This window comes from Periplaneta americana, chromosome 6, assembly GCF_040183065.1.
Source record: "Periplaneta americana isolate PAMFEO1 chromosome 6, P.americana_PAMFEO1_priV1, whole genome shotgun sequence".
NCBI lineage: Eukaryota > Metazoa > Arthropoda > Insecta > Blattodea > Blattidae > Periplaneta > Periplaneta americana.
The window spans coordinates 34,185,205-34,203,871 of record NC_091122.1 but is presented as its reverse complement, the minus strand read 5'-3'; the positions used below and the strand labels follow the sequence as shown (position 1 = coordinate 34,203,871).

Sequence of the window (18,667 nt, the reverse complement as noted above, 5' to 3'; positions counted from 1 at the left end):
TCGGAACTGGAACCGTCGGAACTGTTCCGGGAAAAGAACAACTTCGCCCATCACTAGTGTGATGTTGAGCGAACTTTCTCGCAGTACAAGCATATTTTTAGTGAAAACAGAAGGAATTTCACTTTTTCACACTTAAAAATGCACATTGTTATATATTATAACGGGCTACAGTTTGTATGAGAATAATGTACTTAACTCGATTGCAAATACTTGTGTGTAATTTGACTAACTCGTCGTTGTTGTATATGGTGTTGTAAGTATGTGTAAGTAATATTGTAAACATGTAACTAATCAAGGCATAGTCTATGCTACGCGCATACATATTATATGGCAGTGGTAACCTGTAGAAACCAGCGAATAGGGATTATAAAGAATGGACACTTCGCGTCGGTACCTTTGATGTAGCCGGACTGATTTCAATGACCTTCAAGCCAGCTAAAGCGTCAGATTCTGCTTTCTCCGTAGAGTTGGCGCTGACATCACACCAGCTAGCAGTCGACACAGCGGAAGTATAACACACATAATTAATACATCTAAGTACATTATGTACTCAAAATAAATTGGATCCATAAAATAATAAATCCGTCATTAACTGTAATGTCTAGACTCTAGAGTTACTTTATAATGGGAGTTGAGACGTTGACCCTAACAACAATTAAAATATGTAATGATTTGATAGCGCTGAAAATGGAAAAACAAAACTCTTACGATAAGTAAAACCATATACCTATATAATATATATAAATATTAAACGAATTCGATACTTAATTTTATAATGTATTATATTATTTTATAATATAATTTATTATATCTGAAATATAAAAAATTATTATTACAACTAGTTTGCCACTGAGAAATAATGAAAAGCTGTTAACTTGAATTTATTTGAAGCAAAGCGTTATTGGATTATGCAATAAGGTAGGCGATGTTTGGATCCTGTGTCTCAACTCTATTCTCAATTATTATCTTAGCGTATGCTCGATTACACTAACCTCTAGCGCTTGAAAGTGGAACTAAACGCTGGCGCACAGAGAAACAAAAAACAGGAAAATTCGCTCAGTGTCCATTCTTTATAATCCCTATTCGCTGTAGAAACGTTGCATTTTCGTTCCGCCGATCTATGCCAGCAAACAGTTGCGTGCTGTCGCTGGACTGCTCGTATCAACTAGTAAACACAGGTACTCTATACACCAGTACCAGTGAACCTCGTGGCGAACTGGGACAAAGTGTCGTCCCTGATTATTACATGAATCTCGTTTGAGGAAAATTAATCCAGCTTCTCTTACTCGAATATTAGACTATACTCTGTAGTCCTATTATTTTTCTCAAATTCCATTTTAGTTGGTCCAGCAGTAGCTTTCAGATTTTTTCGTCTTGGTGTTTTCCATTTCTTTTTTAACACAATGTTATCCAAATGCACGCTATGTCTTGACCACAGTCGACTCTAGCAGAAGGTCGGAAGGCGGAAACTTGGCAACATGTGCATCAGGCATCAGTCTTCTTACGAGCGCGTGATGTGTGCGATTTAAGCCTTGCTTTCGCGTATTGAAGAATATTTAGAATTTATGCTGAGTTTTTCTTTTTAAGTTTCGGCATGAAATCAGCCAAGTATGGATTTCTAAAATGGTTCTCGGAAACATTTGAAACGGCAGACGCTGTAGAATCAGAAAGAAACGAAATAGTAGATGTACCAATAGCTCCGTTTTTTAGACTTATCCAAGACCCTGATACTTTTAGCTTTGAAGCTATACATCCAACCTTCTGAACATATTAGCTTACGCCTTTTTCAAGGTACCGGTATCCTCAAAGTTACATTGTTCATTTTGTATTGATAACTTGGTAGGGAAAGAAACCAACAATTAATATAATTTTGACACTTCGAATCGAGTAGGACTTTATTCTTCCTTCAGATTTTGTACTTTACATTGCAACAATTGCCTATTGCATTGTAAATGCATTGATTTCAAACATTGTGAATGAAGAAAACTACGTAAAGAAGTTGTTGAATTACTATTAAATACGAGAAAAATTCGTACCGGCACCGGGAATCGAACCCAGGACCTCTCAGCTCTGCGCGCTGAGCGCTCTTACCAGCTGAGCCATGCCGGGACACGATCCACGGCGCCGGCCGAACCCCTCTCGTAATGCTTTTTACGGCCTTACTACCTGCACTTGAGACGATACACGTCATATATGCAGGAGCGCATATTTAAATGACTTTATGGCCATAGTCAACATCAGTTCATGACAACTGCTAACAGTTAATACATCATATATTAATATGTATGAGGTCTCGCCCACCTCATTGAATATTACACGACTAATATGAATTAGTCAATTTGTATTATTACTATTAAATACGAGAAAAATTCGTTACTCTCAAAAACAGTCTTGTATAACGACCGTGTCTTGACCATTGCAGCAATGCTTTCGAAGGTTATGATTAGTCCGTACATATAGTACGAGTGTAGTCGAGCGGTTCAGTAACCTTTGCTGCCTGAATTACCTCTCTTTTGAGGTGCTGAAAAGGTTTCTCGGCAACGTTTGCGTAATACAGATTTTTTTATTATATCTCTGTCTCTGCAACGTCAAAATTTGCGATGAGGGGGAAGAAGCTAGCAAAAGGTTGAACTAATCTGTGAGAAAAAGTGCGGTACCGGTATGGCTAAACTCTCACCTTACACTCAAGCAACCAGTGACCAGAGCATTGGAATGAAGGAAACCGGATATCTTTTGTTTTGCTTTATGTACTCTGAAGTCCACGACCAAGACAAGCCACTTGAAATTCAACGGTCACTCACTAGCAGAGATGTGATGTAACATTTGCATCAAAGAGTGTACCCTATTCAATGAGCACGATTCTTTCGACAGGCCGTGTCTCAAAGCTCAAGTCTATATTACACACTAGTGAGTAGCAACTAGTTGACTTGTAAACTACACACTAGAGAGCTTTGAACATGTATGCTTGGATCATAGCCTTTATAGACTATTTTTCTTAAAACTATGACATCACAGTGCAGCACTGAATTAAGAAGACAGTATCCAAATGCAGTTTTATTACGAGTTACGTGAAAAAGATAAGGGCCTAAAAATATTACAATATTTAAAAAATGTAAAGAAGGTACCGGAATAGGCCTACCAATGTCAATGTTGAAGATTAACGTTTACATTTTACTTTAAAGCATCTTCGTATTTCATAACCCCAATTGCTGATGAGGTATCCATGTTTGTTTAGTGAACAAGTCATCAATCAAGCAAGCATTTTCGTTTACTAGCTACTACGGACTTGATTGCTATGCACTATGTAGCTTTGAATCATGACTTCTGTCGTCACATCCGGCTTTTTAGACAACTATCTAGTCCACTTCAGCTGAAAATGTAGGAAAACGTATTATGTGTCTTTCTCGTGTTGAATTTTACATTATCTCTTTAACATGTTTCAGCCTATTATCGGTCATCTTCAGAACTGGTTTTCCAAAGTGATGTAGTGTTAAAAGTTGTGTAATCAAGATGTATAATGAAAATGTAACTTTGAGACACGGCCTAATTGTCAGTGTCAAGTCTTTATTCTACTTGACACTTCTTCGTTTGTCACTCTATCTGTCTATATATATTAATATAATCTAAGCATCCTCCTGTATGTCCACTCTATAAGTGTCCAAGATTCAACTCCGTATAAAAGAATCTGAAGAAGATAACACTGAACAATCATCATTCGAAGACTTAGGATGTGTCTCAAAGCTACAAAATCCGAATATGACGTCAGAAATCATGATCCAAAGCTACATAGTGCATAGCAATGAAGTCCGTAGTAGCTAGTAGATGAAAATGCTTGCTTGATTGCTGACTTGTTCACTAAATAAACATTGATGCCTCATCTATCAGCAATTGGAGCTATGAAATCTGAAGATGCTTTGGAAGTAAAATGTAGAGCAGCCGTGGCGAAAATGTCATCGCGCGCCGGGCCACTGTGTCACCTGCAACGTGCATAGCACCTATGGAGGGAGGCGGACACCCGAAGGGGAAGTGAAGCAACTGTCTGACTTATTAACGGATTTTCATTTTCCTTACGTTAAGAACTTAAATATAATTTTATACAGTATAAGGTTACAAACTAATGTTTAGTACGTATAACAAAGAAAGAAATGAACACACAACCTGAAATTAATTGTCTTCAGGATGCCTCTGCGACAGAGTTTCAAAATCAGGAATTATGTCACTTATCAGTCGTGATCTAAATTTGGTTTTTACTATTTTCATTGTTGAAAATAATTTTTCACAAACGTAAGTTGTAGCGAACATGGCTTCAACAGAGCACGCGAAAGAACAAAGCTTCGGATATTTATTTTTTTTGGCAACGATTTGAAAAGTTCAACATTTGTCAAGTCCTTACATGTAGCTTTCATTTAACATCACATTGTAAATCTGTGAGTATAAATTGAAGATCTAACCGCATTATTCGTACATCTGCTGAAAAAGAATTGACGTACAGAGATGATGATGATGATGATGATAATAATAATAATAATAATAATAATAATAATAATAATAATAGTAATAATAGTAATGATGATAATAATAATAATAATAATAATAATAATAATATTTAACCTTTTAATGTTTCATGAGTGACATGTAGTATAAAATTATACGGAATTTTCCGTTTTATGTTATACAACCGTTTTCCTCGTAATACTTGTGAACAAATCATACATTTAATATTCTCATCGTATTGCCAGCAAAAAATGCATCCTCTCATCCTACTTGAAACTTTCGTTTTTGTAGAGGTACACTGTCTCGAGAGAGACATTACGACGTTACGCCAGTGAGAGGGTAGGGTTGGAGGAGGTAGGAAGCAAGAGCCTATCATTGCGAGCCACAGTGTGGTCGTGAGTCACATTTTCGCCACAGCTGATGTAGAGTAACACGTTAACTTGCAACAATGACATTGTTAGTACTGTACTTTCTTTACATCTTTTAAGTACGGTAATGCAATATTTTGGGCTGTTATCTTTTCCACATAACTCGTAATGAAACTGCATTAGGACACAGCCTTCTTAATTCAGTGCTGTACCGTAATGTCGTTGTTTTCTTAGAAAAACATTAGTCAATGAAGTACGTGTTTCAAGCATACATGTCCAAACCTCTCTAGTGTGTAGTTTACAAGACACCTGGTTGCTAGCCACTAGTGCAGGGCCGGGCATGAGAGCGGCTCCATTTAGTCGGCCAGAGCTGCTCTCGCTCCGCAAGGCACTTCAATTCCAAGCCAGAGCGGAACGCTCACGCAGTGGCGGACTCGCATTACAGCTACCTTCCCTGCATTAATGTAACAAGAGCCACGGTTGTTCTAGTCATTCAGTCTGTCAGTACATAACAGTTTATAAGGATATTACATCAATGCATTGTACATTACAGAATTTATAACACTCTTATTAATTTAATGAAATAAACTTCGCTTTATGCACACACACAAATCATTAGGCTTATTTACATAACCCATACGCACATACTGCAATCTCCTCACCACGGTTGTACGAGAAGGCGCGTGGCTTCCACTTCCCCTACTTGCTGTGGACAGAGTTCATCTGCCAATATAATTAAACATCGCTTGACGAATTCACCTTCGTTGAATGTTTTCAATTCCTTTGCAATTTCGTGGCAAATTTTGTACCTAATTCTCATAGCCGATTCACTAAGTGCATTATTGTCATCCTGTTAATACATAATATATAATATTATATTATTATATAACATAACATAATATATGATATGATATGATATGATATGATATGATATGATATGATATGATATGATATGATATGATATGATATGATATGATATGATATGATATGATATGATATGATATGACCATCAAAGAAAATGTTTCTCAGGTACATTATATTAGAGTATCTATTCGATATTTATATTGCATTATAAGTTATTATAGTACATTTAGTAATATATAATTTTAAATTATACAAATATTATGATATATCATAGTATAGTATATTACAGTTCATGATATATAATATGATATATCATGAACTGTAATATACTATACTATGATATATCATAATACTTGTATAATTTAAAATTATATATTACTAAATGTATAACAACTTATAATGCAATGTAAATACAGTATAAATAGATACTCTAATATAATGTACCTGAGAAACATTTTCTTTAAGTTGTATTAATTTATGGCGTTCATTACCAACATATTTGTCATATTCAGTAGCATGTTGTAAAGAATAATGTCGTTGGATATTGAACTTCTTAATCAGTTGGAGTATTTTATGCCAAATTAAACACTTTGCTAATCCACTGCTCTCTACCAAAAAGAACTCCTCCTCCCATGATACATTAAAAGCATTGGGAATAGCGGGACGCTTTAGTGTATGAATGGAAGCTTCGTCTTCAAAGTTCACATCATACTGCAGAGTCACCACTGCACCGACACTGAATGACGTACAGTATGCATACGTCAGAGCGCTCGCAAGATTCGCTCTTTAAAGCACATAGCGCTAATTTCTCAGAATCACGTAATGCGCCCAGCCCTGCACTGGTGTATAGTGTGGACTTGAGCTTTGAGACACGACCTCAGTGTGAGAGATCGTGATGCAAAATATTCAACTCATACGTAGAAAAGCTACTTTGGCTTGTAGGCCTACTCTTTAGCCCACATGTAGATAATTCCAAGGTTAGCCTAATTTTTTTCTGTAAATATCAATGCTGTATCTCCCAAAAGTATAAAATCTAATGAGTTTTTACAAAGTGATAGCTAAACTGCATAGCATAGCCTGACTTAAGCATCTCCGTGCTAATTCTATAGTATGATCTCTGTAACCTTGTCAATTGTACGGTTAATAATAGGAGCCACTGAGCTGTGATATTAAGTGTGATAGCCTCTAACTAACATCACTGTCACGTAATTGGGTAATTTTCAATGGAATCTCAAGGCTATAACGAACGATGCAGATGATCGAGTTCGACACGCGAGTATGGTTTCAATTGTTAATGGAACCCGTTTATTTTGTAGCAAATCAATAAAATTATTTAAGATTAGTCGCGGCAGATTATGTCTCAATAAATGCAGCCTATTTAAATTATTTGTAGAAATCTTGCTCGAAGAATAAAAATACAGCATTTTTTAAGCACCGGTAGATGTTCATATATGCTTAGATACGATGTACAGCATGTTGGGTTATTTCTCGTTCCTCTCATTTATTGTTATCAACAAAGTAAAACCACAGTCTAATACAGTCACGAAGCTTAATACGTAGTAAATATGCATTCATAGATAGTTGCTAACAACTAGGATCGCTCCTATCGCCTCATCACATACAATGCGAAATATTACCTGCACAGTCTATTGTTCCTAGTATCCTCAAAACTCAAGCTTCGTGACTGTATATACTAGACTGTGGTAAAACCATTTGCATATTTACTTCATAAGGTGTGTCGTCAGCTAGCTACTATTTTTTCACCAGCTGGAAATGATCTTGAACAGGATTCGTGTACAATTAAATATATAATTCAAGTAAATGAATATCACAATCATCGTCACTGCCGGCAAACAGATATAATAAATATTTCGCGTCGTTATTGTTTTAATAACTTACTTTACTGACGTACTACAGTTACTTATTATTAGAGTCCGGAAGTTAGGCAAAATGCCTCTTTTAACTATGTGGATATAGGTTACGAAAGAGTTTAATAGAGAGAAACATGTTTTCACACATTTCGTAACGATTGAGTGGGGCGTACTGCATGAGATAAGCAAGTTGTTTTCAGTCTTTGGTAGGACAAGAATTCCTGTTCTGGTTAAGACGAAATGTTTAGTACTATAGTCGCGTCACTATTATTTCCGGCGTGACTCCTCCTCTTTGCTTACGCCTTAGGAAAGGAAGGCTCTATAAAGTCTAGATAGGTAGTATCGTTCGCCATTTTTGTTCTTTCGTTGCCGAGCTACCAGACGAGAAATCTATTTGCCGCACTGTTAAACATTATCACGTTGTAGCTCCTATGATAATAAATCAAGCGCACTGTAATTGAGCAAATAATTAAGCGGCAAATAACGTCCTCTTGTGCTTTCTGCGAACGCCAACGAAAGAACCAAAATGGCGGGCGTTTATATTAAGTATTTATCGAGCCTTAGGAAGTACATAACGTCATCAGCAGCGAATCACAAGACGCAGACGTTTAAATGTAGCCAACCTGCAACACGATTAGCTGCCGGAAATAAGAACGAAACTATAGTACTACCCTCTGTAGACCTAGTACATGGATGCAAAACTGTGTTGCAGTTGTGGCACACGTCACAAGTCAGAACACGTGACTCATCCCTTCCTTTCACCCCCACACGTTATTGAATATGGTAGGGGGAGAGAAAATATGTATTCAGTGTGCTTGCGGACGTCACAGAACTAATTCAAGGCCGGGGGATTGTGGACAGGGAACAAACTCTTTTCCCATGCTTCCACCCCTCTCTTCCTCAGTTCTGCATTCCTAGTAGGTATCGGTGAGTGTGATTGTACTGCTCCGAAAAGAAAGAAAATGTTATGTTGCTTGCGCCATCATTGTTTTGTTAAAGCAATACAGTAAGTGTATTCAGTTGATAGAAGTAGGCGTAGCCCTAAATTGAAACGTCTTGTCCATTTCATTTATTATACATTGTGATGTGATGATAGCGATGCAAGTATCTGTATAAAGTAACTGAAGAGATCGGGCAGCTATTACAGTCTCTTATAGCCTATTATATTATTAATGTGCACCGATGTGTTAAAGGAACATAACTGAACATAATATTATCTATCAAAAATTTAATATAGGCCTACTATTAAACAAGTCCCGCGCCGTGGCGTCGCGGTCTAAGGCATCCTGCCTAGGACTCGCGTTACGGAATGCGCGCTGGTTCGAGTCCCCATGGGGGAAGAAATTTTCTCATGAAATTTCGGCCAGTGTATGGGACCGGTGCACACCCAGCATCGTGATGCACTTGGGGAGCTACGATAGATAGTGAAATCCGGTTGCGAATGCCAGCTATAACGGCTGGGGGAATCATCGTGCTAACCACACGATACCTCCATTCTGGTTGGATGATCGTCCACCTCTGCTTCGACATGTGGGCGTGAGGCCAGCAGCCGGTTGGTCGGTCTAGGCCCTTCACGGGCTGTAGCGCCACGGATTGTTATTACTATTAAACAAACAATATGCCTATGCAAGAGAAAATAAATAATAATCATAACACATTTACTGGTATAGTGGTGCTCTGAATAAATATACATATACCAGAGCAGTTAAGCCTTGATTTTTCTGAACCGACGCATGCGACGTGCAAGGTGCCAGGTCTGCGCACATCGGATTCCGGATTTGTGCGAGGCGGGCCTCGTACGTCGCATGCGTCGGTTCAGAAAAACCAAGGTTTTACACTCCGCTTCCACACAACGCAGGTTCCAAGAGTAGAGTCTTCAATAGTAGATTCATTGCCCATAAAACTTGTAAAATATTTTCCTTTTGAAAATAGAACATTAGAATATTTAAATTTAGAGCCTTATCTATGTCTTACACTAATAATAAACAAATGAGCCGTTCAGAGCAAAAGTGGTGTAAGTCAAAATTGGGTAATGAGGTTGAAAGTAAAAATTCTGTAAAATACAGCGCAAAGTAGCAATTAATATGACCTTCTTGCTATCTACTGACTACTAATAGTTAAATAAATTGAATATTAATACCTACTTTGCGCTGTATTTTACAGAATGTTTACTTTAACCCTTATTACCCATTTTTGACTTACATTCTTCACCTGACATAATTAGGAACATAAAATCCAGACGTTTGAGATGGGCAGGGCATGTAGCACGTATGGGCGAATCCAGAAATGCATATAGAGTCTTAGTTGGAAGGCCGGAGGGAAAAAGACCTTTGGGGAGGCCGAGACGTAGGTGGGAAGATAATATTAAAATGGATTTGAGGGAGGTGGGATATGATGGTAGAGACTGGATTAATCTTGCTCAGGATAGGGACCAATGGCGGGCTTATGTGAGGGCGGCAATGAACCTCCGGGTTCCTTAAAAGCCAGTAAGTAAGTAAGTAAGTACCACTTCTGCTCTGAACGGCTCATATATTTGTGAAAAATACTTTTCATTGGAATTCCCAGTTTACCCGGAATGTCTGTGTACATCTCTCCATAAAATCAGTGATACTGGTAGCCGAGCAATATATTTATGAGCACGTGCGTTTGGACATGCACATTCTCTACGTCATGGCTGAGTCAGAAGGAAGGACGTGAGAGAGCGAGAGTATGACGGTGGCTGTGGGCAGCTTTTACTGTAACATTCTCACGTAGACTGAAGGGTTTCTAACTTCCCAGACTTCATAATTGCGCAATAATTGTTTACACAGGTTTCTTTTTCCTTGTTCAGCAATGTGTAAAGATCTGCATGTTCATTCATGTGTCGTTACTTTACTGATCCAGCTCAGTAGTGAGACATTGCATAATACTAGCATTATATTGGATATTGCTTGCTATTCATGCTTTCTTATTAATGCATAGCTGTATTTAAAATTGCCACATCATAACTTCCAGTTATCTCTCTTTTGACTATCCAAAGTGATAACTGATAAGCATGTGTTATGTATTGTAGGCCTATATTTACTGAAGTACTGGTACATATATTTTCTCGTATCTACAGACTTCCACCTTACTTCCTGCTACACCTATTTATGTCTATATGTATGAAATTTTTTTCAATGTAGTTTTATGAATACGGAGGATAGGGAAACACGAAGTGATCCAATATTATATTTCTCACGTTATTTCCAGATTTTTTTATTGTTTGGCTCAAAAACACTTGCGTACGCACACAATCATATTTTATTTATAAGAAAGTGAAATTAAACACATTCAGTCATTTCAAAATAAAGTCCTACAATTTTCACTCAATTCTGCTTGGTATGTCCGTAACAGCCAACTACACAGAGAAACTGGTATGGACACAATCAAACAGTTTATTCATTCACAAGCCAAGACGTTCTGTAACAACCTAGAAAATGTTCCATGCGCCATCCACTACTCTCTCGGAAGAAAATCATTTCCCACTAGAATCAAGAGCCGATTTCCCTTTATAAGAGGTTGGAGATTTTCTACAATATTGTTCTTGTATTGTAGGCCTACATTATTCGTCTTTGTATCATAAGTTGCAAAGAAGAGTTTGAAAATAAATTAATAATAATTTATTTATTTATTTAATCTGGCATAGCTAAGGCCAGTAGGCCTTCTCTTCCGCCCAGCCAGACTCTACTTCTAATTAAATACAATTGGTTACATAGTTATTACATTAATATCTAGACCATAAAACAACATGAAAGTAAATAATGAATGTTGGATAAGTAATGTTAGTGTGACAATAATAAACATTGATAAGAAATAATAATAATAATAATAATAATAATAATAATAATAATAATGAGATAATTTAAATATTTATTCTGCGATATATATATATATATATATATATATATATATATGACCATTAAACATTGAGAAACTTGAAACAGCTATTATTGTTATAGTAGGGAGCAAAGATATTGGCGGGTCGTACTTAGCACATTTTTGCACGTACCACCCCCTCTCTTCTGACCTGTCCATTGGGATGACTGACTGCCAGTGTGTCGATGCGTTCGGGTGTAGTTGCTTGCAAGCCAATCGTTGGGTATTGAGAGAGTAGTCATCGTAGCTGTTGTCTGTTCACTGTGCACATATTCAAACAGTAATTTTCAATACTAACAGTGGAATTGCTTCTGTGCCTAGTTGAGCGACATGTCTAGAAAGGGAGCGGATACGCGGAGCCAAGCGAAAGGAATTATTTATAATGTTTATGAATACTTAAACAGGAATTAGGTCACTATAAGTTTAAGTGAAATATTTTAAGATCTGATAATATATTGGCAATATACTCATTGCAGTGAAGTAAATCGTTACCATTGTGTTATTACTATTATTATTAAATTTGCACTGATGGATTTCATTTAATATAGTATTACTAGCCATTGTTAAGTCACTTATATTATATAAAATAAAACCTGGGTACCGACACAATACTATTTACAAATTATTTACTTCGTCAACACCAGTGATTTTACTCACGGGACTGGCTTCATCTTTTCTTGCAACCCTTGTCTTGTTCAAAAGGTCTCTGGTCACTGCTTTCAGTTGGTCACCTGCTGTGATTCTTCCTGCCGGAAGTTGCCTGTTGACTTTCTTTGTCGCAATCCCAGGACCGCCTCCATCATTTTTGGCCTCATTTCTGAACAGCTGGAGCCATTCCTCACAACTTCTACTCTTTGTGAAGCGGATGACAATAGTACGCGTCTTCCCTGGCCTGGATGGTATGCGATATGCTACGCTTACATCACTACCGCCTATGACTTCCGATATTTGGTCAATGACTTCATAAGTTGATTGTTCATCGATCTCCGGAACTCCAAATAGCATTATATTGTCTCTGCGTGTGTACTGCTGCAGATCACTCACTTCCTGTTTGAGATGGTCATTTTCTTGCACTAGCCTCTTCATCTCCTCCTGCGTGGAGTTGAGTTCATGTCTTGTATGCGCCAATTCCTCTCTAAGACTGTCGAACTTGGAAGATATGAATTCAACTGATTTTCTTGTTCATTCATCTCAAAAAACGAATGCTATTCGATATCATTATAGTAGTTATAAAATCATGTCGCATATTGTATACCAGTAGTTTGTATGGTAACAAATGAAGTGTTCACATGTGCTGTTATTTAATGAAATAATTATAATGCTGCGCACAGAAATTACACTAAATACTGACACACAGTGTTTATATATAAACACTATTTCGATGTTACAGACTTTGGGTTACGTAGCGAGGAGTGAAAGATGCTTCGGAAGCGACCCTTCGAAGAACGTTTACAGCTAAAGTAGGGGTGGAACGTGGGTTGGGTTAGTATGAAGGGGTATACCTCCATCCGCCAATATTCCTGCTCCCTACTATAACAAGAATTACTTGAAAAATATTTCCTTAGTCTGTTCTTAAATTGGTTTGATGTCTGACAGTCCTTGACATTACTCAGTAGGGAATTCCAAAGTCGAGGAACAGCCACAGTGAAAGAAGATGAATATGAGGATATTCGGTGGGAGGGAATGGATAATATTGAGGAGTAATTTCGAGGGAAAAATTGTTCCGGAGCCGGGTATTGAACCCGGGACCTTTGGTTTAACGTACCAACGCTCTCGGGTTCGATACCCGGCTCCGGAACAATTTTTCCCTCGAAATTATTCAAATCAACTTTACAGGGAGTTATACTTGAAATCTTGATTTGCATAATACACGTCACTGTTCGTTAACAGAAAACCACAATTTAAGTCACACGGAGTTAGTGTGCACTGGAAGTTGGTTGCTTGACTGTTGTCAGCCCACTTTGAGGTCTGTGGATATAGAGGGAAAAATTGGATCGGTGTCGGTTAGAGTTCCCGGGTAGCTCAGTGGTAGAGCGTTGGTACGTTAAACCAAAGGTCCCGGGTTCGATACCCGGCTCCGGAACAATTTTTCCCTCGAAATTATTCAAATCAACTTTACAGGGAGTTATACCTGAAATCTTGATTTGAATATTGAGGAGTGTTGTGATCGTGTGTCTAGATTATAGTGGGTGGATACATTTTGAAAACGAGACGCAAGATAGACAGGAGTAGAGAAATGCAATATGTGAAAGAGGAGGGAAAGACATTGGATTTTCCTACGATCTTCTAGATGGAGCCAGGACATTTCGAGGGATGGTGTTACGTGATCAGCCCGGCGAATATTGCAAACGAAACGGACGCACACATTATGAACACGTTGTAGTCTCTGCGCCGAAGTAATAGAATGTGTGCTTAATTTTCCTGTTATTTATGACATCAGCAAAAGTCATACAAGGACAGAATTTCCAAGAAAAATGCCTGTAGCCTATCCTTTTATTTAAAATATTTGTGGCATTCTCAGTTGCACAGTAAACCAGTAGGTCTAATCTTAAATAGTTATCATCATCCTCCTCCTCTTGAACCAACAGCCACCAAGGCTGAACAAGTGGGTCCATGTCAACACGAAACGCGCGAATTTCATAATACTCTTAGCGTGATGAATAGAATGACGGTCTGTTAAAAGCCACGACAGTGCGCGCCACGCACACTTCAAACTTTTGGTTTTACGTCATGCCGCACCATGCTCAAGCACGCGGCATTGCGTGATTGTTAAAAACCGAAACTTAAGGTGGTGTGCTGCAAGCCGAAAGGTCGCGGGTTCGATTACCGATTGGGTCATGGATTTTCTCTATTGATCTAATCTTCACGACGGCACCATGACCCTGGAGTTCAGCGTCAAACAGAATTAAGTACCAAGTAAAGATGAAACATTAGAACAAGTAAATAGTTATAAGCAGGGGCGGCTTTTGGGGCAGTGCCGCTTTGCCATGGCACCACCAATGAAAGAAACAAAAAATAATATCCTAAAAAGGAGTTGTAGTTGTTTATTTCTACACAATTTATTCGCATGTCATCTGAACGAGCGCGCGCACAGATCGGGACGCACTCTTGCAGCGTTTTTCCGAACGTCGGAGCCAGTTCGGTGTGGCACTGCCTGCGTCCATATAACACTGTACAAAAGGCTACTGATTCTAGTTTATATGCGTTTCTTATGGCAGACTCTGAGCCGAATTCAATTTGACTCAGTAGTTAACATTCCGCCCGCTAATGCAGAAATTTCGCTAGATGGCAGGGTTGTTTGAGACGTTAGGCAGGGGACCATCAAGCGCAGGCTTTCAGGAAAACATAAGTTAAAGTTCCGCGCCAAATCTTAATGTAAAGTTACCGATTCAAAACTAACGCACAAACTTAGATTTGAATGTGTAAATTATTATCCATTTAACTATATTGAATGCAGAGATAGTCATGGTTCTTTTTAGAAAGATATTTTTGTTTCATATTATGTAACACTGTTAATTTTGTGTATTATTTGTTTTATTTTGCGGCAACTAAATATCGCTATATTGTTGCTAGTATTGATGCTTTTGTTAACGATACATGAGATCTGTGCAGGACATGAACATGTGTTGTTCAGGCTGCTGCCTTGGATTCATCGGCCTGTTTAAATAAAGTGCAAACGTGTTCATTTATTATCTATATCACTGTTATTCTCGTGTGTTTTTGTCATTAATTTTACTAGTTATAAAAGTTATTTGTATTTGACTTAACAATACTGAGAAATATTATGGATTTATTATGGATTAATTGTCAATACTGAGAAAGTTTTGCATTATCTGTATATTTTGTAAATTTCGTTATTAGTTTCGGAAATGTTATTGTAACTGTTACTAGATGCATTATTAACTGCACACCTGGTAAAACAGCTGGTTTAATTAATGTGTTTTATTTAACATAATGTAAACATCAGCTGTGATTGATTATCACCTTTCACGATTTGCGTGCAACTTTTTTTTTTTTTTGGGTCACCACCACCACCACCACCAGGATGTCTCACCAGCGAATAGGGATTATAAAGAATGGACACTTCGCGTCGGTACCTTTGATGTAGCCGGACTGATTTCAATGACCTTCAAGCCAGCTAAAGCGTGAGATTCTGCTTTCTCCCTAGAGTTGGCGCTGACATTACACCAGCTAGCAGTCGACACAGCGGAAATATAACACATACAATTAATACATCTAGGTACATTATGTACTCAAAATAAATTGGATCCATAAAATAATAAATCCTTCATTAACTGTAATGTCTAGACTCTAGAGTTCCTTTATAATGAGAGTTGAGATGTTGACCCCGACAACAATTAAAATATGTAATGATTTGTTAGCGCTGAAAATGGAAAAACAAAACTCTTACGAGAAGTAAAACCATATACCTATATTATATTATTATACAAATATTAAACGAATTCGATACTTAATTTTATAATGTATTATATTATTTTATAATATAATGTATTATATCTGAAATATAAAATATTATTATAACTAGTTTGTCACTGAGAAATAAGGAAAAGCTGTTAACTTGAATTTGTCACTGAGAAATAAGGAAAAGCTGTTAACTTGAATTTATTTGAAGCAAAGCGTTACTGGATTATGCAATAAGGTAAGCGATGTTTGGATCCTGTGTCTCAACTCTATTCTTAATTATTATCTTAGCGTATGCAGAGCAGTGAGCGTATGCTCGATTACACTACCTCTAGCGCTTGAAAGTGGAACTAACCGCTGGCGCACAGAGAAACAAAACACAGGAAAATTCGCTCAGTGTCCATTCTTTATAATCCCTATTCGGTAGTCTCACCGGCCGCCACTGGTTATATGTATTTAGAAACAATAATAAAAGATGATGGCAAACTAGACGAAGAAATAAACAATCGAATTGGAAAAGCAAATCAAGTTTATTATAATCTAAATAATACAATTATTGGAAAGAGAGAAGTAAACAAGAAAACAAAAATGCAGATTTATAAAACAGTGTATTTACCTGTACTCCTATATGGTGCTGAGACTTGGGCAATGATGGATAAGCATAAATGGCATCAGAAATGAAATATCTGAGAAAAGTAGTTGGAAAAACTAAGAGAGATAGAGTTAGAAATATAAATATTAGAAATGAACTACAGCAGGCGCCAGTGGTAGAACAAATTGAAAGAAAACAACTGAATTGGTTTGGACATCTGGTTAGAATGGGAGATGAGAGGAAAGTGAAGGAAGTATTCGAATCAAGAGTAGAAGGTAAAAGGAGGAGGGGTAGACCAAGAATAGAATGGGAACAATATGTTAATGATGTGGTGAGGAAAAGAGAGAAGGAAATTCGGGAAATAAGAAGACTGGCATTGGACCGGGAGAGATACAAGAAATGGGTGGAGGACCCGACGCTGCAAGGCATAAGGGATAGATGAAGAAGAAGAAGAAGAAGAAGAAGAAGAAGAAGAAGGAGGAGGAAAGAAAGAAAAAGAAGAAGTATTTCTTTGAGGGTAAAGGCGGCATTCTACTGTTACTAATGCAGATGATCTGCAATGGTGGAAGCCTTTAACTCCTGCAACACTTTGGGCGTCCATGTCATGTAATAGCGTTAACTAACATTTTACATCGCCTCTGGCGCGGGTTCTGTTCCCGGCCGGGTCGTGATGGACGAAGCACACGTTGCAGAGAACTTTTCTCGGGGCACTCTTGTTTACTTTTCATTTCACCAACACACTCTCCCCCGTCCCCTAATTTCATATATAATCTACAATAGTTAAACATAAGTTAGTGTGAAATCTTGGCAATACGTGTTTCCGATGCTCATATAGGAAGAAGGACTTGGGATTCCGTACCTTGGTGCTCCTGTGGAGTAACGGTTAGCGCGTCTGGCCGCGAAACCAGGTGGCCCGGGTTCGATTCCTGGTTGAGGTTTTTTTCCGGTTTTTCCCTCAACCCAATATGAGCAAATCCAGGGTAACTTTCGGTGTTGGACCCCGGATTCATTTCACCGGCATTATCACCTCCATCTCACTCAGACGCTAAATAACCTAAGATGTTGATAAAGCTTCGTAAACTAACCTTGGTGCTTATCAGGTTCTCGTCTAATTATGGGAGTTGGTTCTGTCAGGGCTGAAACAGAATGGCTCACTTGTCAGTGTCGGTTTCAAGAATGCCACCTGGGCCACGTATTTGAACAATAATCTTATACACATAGTGGAAGAGAACCCATTACATTAATTCACAGAAGTAATAGATCAAGTCAATGCGAACAAATTTTGTCTAAGTTTTTGATACATTCAGTAGTTTTGAGAATGTGAAATAATTTAATAATTCCAACTTCCAGACTTCATAATTGCGCAATAATTGTTTACACAGGTTTCTTTTTCCTTGCTCAGCATTGTGTAAAGATCTGCATGTTCATTCATGTGTCGTTACTTTATTGGTCCAGCTCAGTAGTGAGACATTGCATAATACGAGCATTATATTGGATATTGCTTGCTATTCATGCTTTCTTATTAAAGCATAAGCTGTATTTAAAATTGCCACATCATAGCTCCCAGTTATCTCTCTTTTGACTATCCAACGTGATAATCTGATAAAGTATGTGTTACGTATCGTAGGCTTATATGCATTTTCTCGTATCTACAGGCTTTTTTTTTATTCAATGCAGTGGCACTTGACTAGAGTCATTGGCCGTACAATGGCGATAGAAACTAAAATGAAAGAAAACGAAATAAACTGAACAGTTCTTCTGCTTAGGTGATAGACTACTTAGCCGTTTGTTATAAACGTTTCCAGGGTACACCACCACCTTACTTCCTGCTACACCTATTTACAGAGGTGTGAAAATTATTAGAATAATCTTAATTTTAAAGGTTTTTTAATAGTTCCTTCACAAATATTCATTAAATTGATGAATATTTGTATATAATATTACTATACTGATGTAGGATATATTTACTACTAACAACGCCGGAAAGCATTGTTGTACATTGGTATTTTTCTTATTTTACAATTGTTATGGGAATTCAGAAATGATTATATTAATTAGGAAATGCTATAAACAAATTGTTCTTTGCGTTTACATTGTTGTGAAGGTTCAAATGAACGTATACATCTGTTTTGTGCATATAATTTTTTATGTTTCCAATT

At 37.6% G+C, this 18,667-nt stretch overlaps 1 protein-coding gene and 1 non-coding gene across 2 annotated transcripts in view; one reads left to right on the top strand and one right to left on the bottom strand.

The window, feature by feature from the left end:
- LOC138701194 (sugar transporter SWEET1) overlaps nucleotides 1–18,667 on the top strand; it is a 71,486-nt gene that overhangs the window by 17,031 nt on the left and 35,788 nt on the right. The gene's annotated exons all lie outside the window — the stretch shown is intronic.
- On the bottom strand, nucleotides 2,034–2,109 carry TRNAC-GCA (transfer RNA cysteine (anticodon GCA)). Its single transcript has one exon. It is a non-coding gene; the product is annotated as a tRNA-Cys (tRNA).